Raw genomic sequence first — 8,674 nt, 5'->3', positions numbered from 1 at the left:
AAAGGTAAGTGCCTCCTCTCTATTCATTCAATTTCACAGGAGCCGTCCACAATACCTTTTTCTGCATACCTGTGTCATAGCTTCCATGTTGTTTGCTAAAAAGGGCATACTCAGCTGCACAATTATATGCTTAACACATAATAATAATCCAGTGGCCAAAGAAAACTCTTCTCTACTTAAAAAATGACCTCAGGACGCTTTCTTTCGGATGTGTCCACCAAATTTTGGAAGCACTGCACTTTGTTTGTACTTTCCAACTCTGTATGTTGCAGTCAAGAAAGAGCAAAAAAAAACCCTCTACTGCTTTCTGTAGGAGGCAAGATAAATGAGCAAGCTGTCCTTTGCCACAGAGAAAGCTAAATGAAAGAAAATCAATCAATCAAACAACCAATTTCCAAGGATAAATAAATATATCCCAGTTGAGCCAGGGGGGAGTGTATGAGTTAAAACAAACAAGGAAAAGCAAATTTTTACAGCACCTGGTATTCCCAGGAAGTCTCCCATCCAAGTACTAACCAGGCCCAGCCCTGTTTGGCTTCCGAGATCAGACAAGTTCGGGCCTGCACAGTGTGGTATGGCCGTTAGCGAGGGCTGCGCTTACCAGCAGGCCATTTAAAGCAAGCGCACTGCACACATGCTTATGCAGCTCTCCCATCATTAAAATATGTCTTGTACTGCAGCTATAAAAAAAGAGACAACAGGCCCTTTCCTCTCAGACATTGTCTATTTTTATTTATTTCTCTTTTTGAAAAGGTAAGTGCCTCCTCTCTATTCATTCAATTTCACAGGAGTCGTCCACAATACCTTTTTCTGCATACCTGTGTCACAGCTTCCATGTGGTTTGCTAAAAGAGGGCATACTCAGCTGCACAATTATATGCTTAACACATAATAATAATCCAGTGGCCAAAGAAAACTCTTCTCTACTTAAAAAATGACCTCAGGACGCTTTCTTTCGGATGTGTCCACCAAATTTTGGAAGCACTGCATTTTGTTTGTACTTTCCAACTGTGTATGTTGCAGTCAAGAAAGAGCAAAAAAAAACCCTCTACTGCTTTCTGTAGGAGGCAAGATAAATGAGCAAGCTGTCCTTTGCCACAGAGAAAGCTAAATGAAAGAAAATCAATCAATCAAACAACCAATTTCCAAGGATAAATAAATAAATCCCAGTTGAGCCAGGGGGGAGTGTATGAGTTAAAACAAACAAGGAAAAGCAAATTTGTACAGCACCTGGTATTCCCAGGAAGCCTCCCATCCAAGTACTAACCAGGCCCAACCCTGTTTGGCTTCTGAGATCAGACAAGTTCGTGCCTGCACAGGGTGGAATGGCCGTAAGCGATGGATGCGGCTACCAGCAGGCCATTTAAAGCAAGCGCACTGCACGCATCCTTATGCTGCTCTCCCATCATTAAAATATGTCTTGTACTGCAGCTCTAAAAAAAGAGACAACAGGCCCTTTCCTCTCAGACATTGTCTATTTTTATTTATTTCTCTTTTTGAAAAGGTAAGTGCCTCCTCTCTATTCATTCAATTTCACAGGAGCCGTCCACAATACCTTTTTCTGCATACCTGTGTCATAGCTTCCATGTTGTTTGCTAAAAAGGGCATACTCAGCTGCACAATTATATGCTTAACACATAATAATAATCCAGTGGCCAAAGAAAACTCTTCTCTACTTAAAAAATGACCTCAGGACGCTTTCTTTCGGATGTGTCCACCAAATTTTGGAAGCACTGCACTTTGTTTGTACTTTCCTACTCTGTATGTTGCAGTCAAGAAAAAGCAAAAAAAAACAAACCCTCTACTGCTTTCTGTAGGAGGCAAGATAAATGAGCAGGCTGTCCTTTGCCACAGAGAAAGCTAAGTGAAAGAAAATCAATCAAACAACCAATTTCCAAGGATAAATAAATAAATCCCAGTTGAGCCAGGGGGGAGTGTATGAGTTAAAACAAACAAGGAAAAGAAAAATCTTAAGGCACCTGGTATTCCCAGGAAGTCTCCCATCCAAGTACTAACCAGGACCAACCCTGTTTGGCTTCCGAGATCAGACGAGTTCAGGCCTGCACAGGGTGGAATGGCTGTAAGCGATGGCTGCGGCTACCAGCAGGCCATTTAAAGCAAGCGCACTGCACGCATCCTTATGCTGCTCTCCCATCATTAAAATATGTCTTGTACTGCAGCTCTAAAAAAAGAGACAACAGGCCCTTTCCTCTCAGACATTGTCTATTTTTATTTATTTCTCTTTTTGAAAAGGTCAGTGCCTCCTCTCTATTCATTCAATTTCACAGGAGCCGTCCACAATACCTTTTTCTGCATACCTGTGTCATAGCTTCCATGTTGTTTGCTAAAAAGGGCATACTCAGCTGCACAATTATATGCTTAACACATAATAATAATCCAGTGGCCAAAGAAAACTCTTCTCTACTTAAAAAATGACCTCAGGACGCTTTCTTTCGGATGTGTCCACCAAATTTTGGAAGCACTGCACTTTGTTTGTACTTTCCTACTCTGTATGTTGCAGTCAAGAAAGAGCAAAAAAAAAACAAACCCTCTACTGCTTTCTGTAGGAGGCAAGATAAATGAGCAGGCTGACCTTTGCCACAGAGAAAGCTAAGTGAAAGAAAATCAATCAAACAACCAATTTCCAAGGATAAATAAATAAATCCCAGTTGAGCCAGGGGGGAGTGTATGAGTTAAAACAAACAAGGAAAAGCAAATTTGTACAGCACCTGGTATTCCCAGGAAGCCTCCCATCCAAGTACTAACCAGGCCCAACCCTGTTTGGCTTCTGAGATCAGACAAGTTCGTGCCTGCACAGGGTGGAATGGCCGTAAGCGAGTGCTGCGGCTACCAGCAGGCCATTTAAAGCAAGCGCACTGCACGCATCCTTATGCTGCTCTCCCATCATTAAAATATGTCTTGTACTGCAGCTCTAAAAAAAGAGACAACAGGCCCTTTCCTCTCAGACATTGTCTATTTTTATTTATTTCTCTTTTTGAAAAGGTAAGTGCCTCCTCTCTATTCATTCAATTTCACAGGAGCAGTCCACAATACCTTTTTCTGCATACCTGTGTCATAGCTTCCATGTTGTTTGCTAAAAAGGGCATACTCAGCTGCACAATTATATGCTTAACACATAATAATAATCCAGTGGCCAAAGAAAACTCTTCTCTACTTAAAAAATGACCTCAGGACGCTTTCTTTCGGATGTGTCCACCAAATTTTGGAAGCACTGCACTTTGTTTGTACTTTCCTACTCTGTATGTTGCAGTCAAGAAAGAGCAAAAAAAAAAACCCCTCTACTGCTTTCTTTAGGAGGCAAGATAAATGAGCAAGCTGTCCTTTGCCACAGAGAAAGCTAAGTGAAAGAAAATCAATCAAACAACCAATTTCCAAGGATAAATAAATATATCCCAGTTGAGCCAGGGGGGAGTGTATGAGTTAAAACAAACAAGGAAAAGAAAAAGCTTACAGCACCTGGTATTCCCAGGAAGTCTCCCATCCAAGTACTAAACAGGCCCAGCCCTGTTTGGCTTCCGAGATCAGACGAGTTCGGGCCTGCACAGGGTGGTATGGCCGTAAGCGAGTGCTGTGGCTACCAGCAGGCCATTTAAAGCAAGCGCACTGCACACATCCTTATGCTGCTCTCCCATCATTAAAATATGTCTTGTACTGCAGCTCTAAAAAAAGAGACAACAGGCCCTTTCCTCTCAGACATTGTCTATTTTTATTTATTTCTCTTTTTGAAAAGGTAAGTGCCTCTCTATTTATTCAATTTCACAGGAGTCGTCCACAATACCTTTTTCTGCATACCTGTGTCATAGCTTCCATGTTGTTTGCTAAAAAGGGCATACTCAGCTGCACAATTATATGCTTAACACATAATAATAATTATGTGCAATACGGAAGTTTGGCTTCCGAGATCAGACGAGTTTATTTATTTATTTTTTTTATTTATTTATTCAAAAATATTTATTTATAAAAAAAAAAAAATAAAATAAAAAAAAAGTACATCTAAGAATAGAAAGAAATCTTTAAACATTTTCAGGCAATACAACTTCAAAACAATTAATTGTTTTAACAATATATACATTATTTCTCATTATGCATTCTTCAAAAATTTCTTTTTTCTCATTCATATTAAAATAATCATATAATACTTTCAATTCATCGCTCAAGATCTGCTTATAAAAAACACTTATTGGAAGTTCTATTTTCTTTTGTTTCATTAGATTTCTTCTTCTCCATATTGCAAATCTTGCAACTGTTAGCATTAAATTAAGAGCAAACTTATTTTTTGCTTTACCATTAAATCCAAATAAAAACATAGTTTCCCATTCTTCTAGAATTATTCTTTTATCAAATAAAAAGTCACCTATCATCTTTTTTAACATTTTCATAAAACCATTTAACTTTTTACAATTTATAAACAAATGCATCACACCTTCTTTTTTTTCCATGCATACTTTACATTTTTCATCTTGGATCAGCCCAATTTTACACAATATCATGTCTGTCTTTATGCAATTGTGTCTTATTAAATAATCAAAATTTTTTAATATAGGACTCTTAAAATTTATTCTCACATTTTTCCATATGTTTGATGCATCAAAATTGTAAAATAGTTTTTCCCAATACTCAATTGATTTTGGTCTTACAAATACAGACTTACATATACAACCATAAAACATTTTTAAAATACAATCATTAAAAGAAAATTTTTCATCTTTTCTTTTTAAATATACTTCCAGTTGTTCATTCACTTTTTCTTTATCTTCAATACTTTTAATCCATGCTACTGGTACGGCTTCTTTTATTTTCAAATATTGCATCTTTATCAATTGCTTATTTTCTATATCTTCATTTTCTTCTAATGTATCTACGATTGCCTGTAAAGGTAAAAAGCCTGGTTTTACCTCATATAAAATGTCTTTAACTTGTTTTAATCCTGCATAAAACCAATTCTTGTAAAAAAGGTTTTACTGTTGTTTCTGATATGTTGATTTAAAAAAGCGGTTGCTTCAATAGTTGTTCTCTCCCTTTAAACTCAATACATACATTTTCTTTAAAACCCTTCCATGCTTTTAAAACTTCTTTATAAAATTCGGTATCCCCTCTATCTTATTGTCCTTAAACTGCATCCATATAAAATCATCCCCCATTTTTCCACACTTATTTATATAAAAACTCATTATTTTTTTCCATATTAAATCATCCTTTATCAAAAACTTTTTTACAGTCTTTATTCTCAAACTTTGCTTTCTTATCATTGGGTCTATCAGTCCCAAACCTCCCTTTTCTACCTCCCCAATTATTGTATCATAAGCTATTTTTGCTGGTTTACCATCCCATAAAAACTTTAGAATAAAGGGTTTTTATTCTTTTATACACCCATATTGGCAGACTAACCACATTTAAAGTATACCACATCTTAGATAAAAATAAGGAGTTTAAAACCAGTACTTTCCCTTTTAAAAATAATTGTCTTTGTTTCCAAAAGTTTAATCTTTTTTCCATTTTTTCTATTGTCTCCTCCCAAACCAAGTTTCTTGTCCTATTTTCATCTCTTCCAAGTGTTATTCCTAAAATCTTTAGTTCATTCATCTGTTCTTTAAAGTTCCATTGTCTTCCTAAAGTATCTACCTTTCCCATTCTCATATATTCAGTCTTGTCATTATTGACTTTAGCCCCTGTTCCACCACAATATTTTCCCAATATTAACATTGCCTTTTCAATACTCTTAACATCTTTTTAAAAACAAGGTGGTATCATCTGCATATTGAAATATTTTCTGCTGCACATCCTCTTTTTCCAAAACTATTCCTTTTATCTGTTTTTCTTTGTTTATTGCAAGTCCTAATGGTTCAGCAACTAAAGTGTACAGTAGTGCTGATAATGGACATCCCTGCCTTATAGACCTTGATATCCTAATAAAATCTGTTAAAAACCCATTCACTTTAATACAACTTAAAATATCATTATAGAAGCATTTCATCCAGGCAATAAAATTTTCCCCAAAACCAAATTTGTCCAGTATATCAAATAAATATTTGTGCTCTACTCTATCAAATGCTTTTTCAAGATCTATACTTATCAAATATCCTTCTTCCCCTTTTTCTTTCATATACCACATTAAGTCTCTAATACTTGTTACTATATCCGATATATCTCGATTTAAAACACCATATGCTTGATTTGTTTTTATAATGTTTGGAATCACTTTTTTCAATCTATTTGCTAGTATCTTGTAATCAGTATTTAACATGCTCAATGGCCTATAATTTTTAAGCTCTTCTCTTTCCCCTTTATTTTTATATATAATCTTGATTATTCCTTTCTTCATACTTTCACTTAATTTTTTCTGTTTAAAAATATCAATAAATAAACCATGCAAAATGGGTGTTAAAACATTCTTAAAGACTTTATAAAATTCAGATGGTAAACCATCCAGGCCTGAACTTTTCCCATTCCTCAACTGATTTATAGCTTCATTTATTTCTTCTTCTTTTATTTCTTTATCACACATTTTCTTATCATCTTCATTTACTTTTATTCCAATTTGATTCAATAAAAACTCTTCATCTTCCTCATTTATAACATCTTTTTTAAATAAAATAGCATAAAAATCCTTCACTTCATTTAAAATACCTTCTTTTTCTTTCACAACCTTTCCATTTTTTGCTATACTTTTTATCATTAGGGCCCAAGCACAAAGTGCGTAGGACCCTATTGTTTTCGTTAGGATTATTATTATTATTATTAGGGCCCAAGCACAAAGTCGTAGGACCCTATTGTTTTCGATTAGGATTATTATTATTATTATTATTATTATTTTTTTTTTTACGACTTACGGGGCACTTTTGGGGCTCTTAACATGCTCAAAAACTGTTGAAACTTTGCACACGGGTCAGAACCTGCGGTCATTAGGGCGGGCTGAAGCTGGTACCGAGCGTGGCATGGGGCTCGACAGCGCCCCTGGAACAGGGTCCGAAAACTTGGTCTATAACTCAAACACGCTTGCATGTAATAATATGAAACTGGGTACACATATAGATCTCATCGTTTCATATATCCTTCATACTTTTACTTTTTACCCCAGACCAACAGGAAACCGTCTATTTAGGGTTGTTTGAAAAACACACGCAATGGAATTTGGAATACTCCTCCTAGAGAATTCCACCAATCGCCACCAAACTCGGTCAGCATGATGTCAAGACATTGAGCATGAAAAATTGCCGGCAGATTTTTGATATCTCTAACGGTTTGGCCGTGGCGAGAAGCGAAATGATGGCGAAGCGAGAAACAGTCAGAGTGTTATAACTTCTGCATACATTAATTGATCTCGATGAAACTTCAGCAGTGTGTTCGCTGTAAGAGGCCGATCGCATGGATGTGACCATTGTGAGTCAAAGTTATAGCGCCACCAACTGGCAGAAGGAAGTGTGTCACTTTCAAAATGCTTTAAAATCACCCACTTATTGTTACACGATTTACTTCAAACTTTATGTGTATAATGTAAACACCCGGCAGATGTAGGCGTGTGAAAGGATTATTGATATCTTAAATACTGTTGTTGTGGCAGCTCTTCAAACTTGAATTTTCTTTTTTGATGCCTGGTGCAGGGGCTCAGTAGCGCCACCTTCAGACAAAAGTGGGGTATTGGTTTCATACTTTGACCTAGAGTCAGATATTTGGTTTGAATGTGGAACACATTGCAAATGAACTTTGAAGCTCCAAAAAGCACACAAAGGAAGCATAAAAGCAAGGAAGTGTGTTATAACTTTTGCATATATTAACTGATCTCGATGAAACTTCAGCAGTGTGTCACATGGATGTGACTACTGTGAGTCAAAGTTATAGCGCCACCAACTGGCAGAAGGAAGTGTGTCACTTTCAAAATGCTTTGAAATCACCCCTTATGTCTCAATTGAACAAACAGTTGATAAAGAAATCGGGTATCAATATATTGAATTATGAATTATTGCAGTGATCAACTTTAATGTCGGTTAAGATGAAAATAAACTATTGCTCTGTCTAAGCCATTATCTTTCTGAAACACGTCACAAAAACTTACAGAAACTGATAACACAAACATGATGTTGGAAATATACACTTATCAGAATAGTTATATTAAACTTTAGTCTATTTCAGTTAAAGCCATTTCAGTTATAAAGCTGTCTCATGTAATTTCTCCTTTAATTCTATAATATAACCACTAGGTGGAGTTCTAAGCCTATTTTCTGTATTCTCGTTGTTTTAGCATTATGAAGAAGACTTGTACATGTTGTTGAGAACGCAGTAAAGTGTGGCGCATATTTACGTTCTGTGAGTTTTATGAGTACTCCGAGTCTTTATTAAAACCAACACATGAAACATATGTCTAAAGAAAGTAGGGATGGGCTGATCGATCGAGCGTATCAAAGCGTCCGAGAATGATGATCAAATTTCAAAATGCTTTGAAATCACACTCTTATTTTTATTGTAAACCTGTGATAAAACATATATGCTTGTGTTTTACATTTTTAAGAAAACAAAAAAAATGGCAGCAAACAACCACTTTTATAATTATTGTTTTGCGATCTTTGCAATTGATTTTCTTTCTGATTAATTTTCTGATAAATCTACCATTTGTTGTTGAAATGGCGTAGTTCCAACGGGAGTCGCGAAGTGGAGGC

At 36.0% G+C, this 8,674-nt stretch overlaps 3 pseudogenes; all 3 read right to left on the bottom strand.

Moving 5' to 3' along the window:
- Nucleotides 1-467: 467 nt before the first annotated feature.
- Nucleotides 468-586, bottom strand: LOC127642087 (uncharacterized; annotated as a pseudogene).
- A 1,380-nt stretch (nucleotides 587-1,966) lies between these two features.
- Nucleotides 1,967-2,085, bottom strand: LOC127642088 (uncharacterized; annotated as a pseudogene).
- Nucleotides 2,086-3,464: 1,379 nt separating this feature from the next.
- On the bottom strand, nucleotides 3,465-3,583 carry LOC127642086 (uncharacterized; annotated as a pseudogene).
- Nucleotides 3,584-8,674: the final 5,091 nt, after the last annotated feature.

Source organism: Xyrauchen texanus, unplaced genomic scaffold (assembly GCF_025860055.1).
Source record: "Xyrauchen texanus isolate HMW12.3.18 unplaced genomic scaffold, RBS_HiC_50CHRs HiC_scaffold_369, whole genome shotgun sequence".
Taxonomy (NCBI): Eukaryota; Metazoa; Chordata; class Actinopteri; order Cypriniformes; family Catostomidae; genus Xyrauchen; species Xyrauchen texanus.
This window is presented reverse-complemented; position numbering and strand designations above follow the sequence as displayed.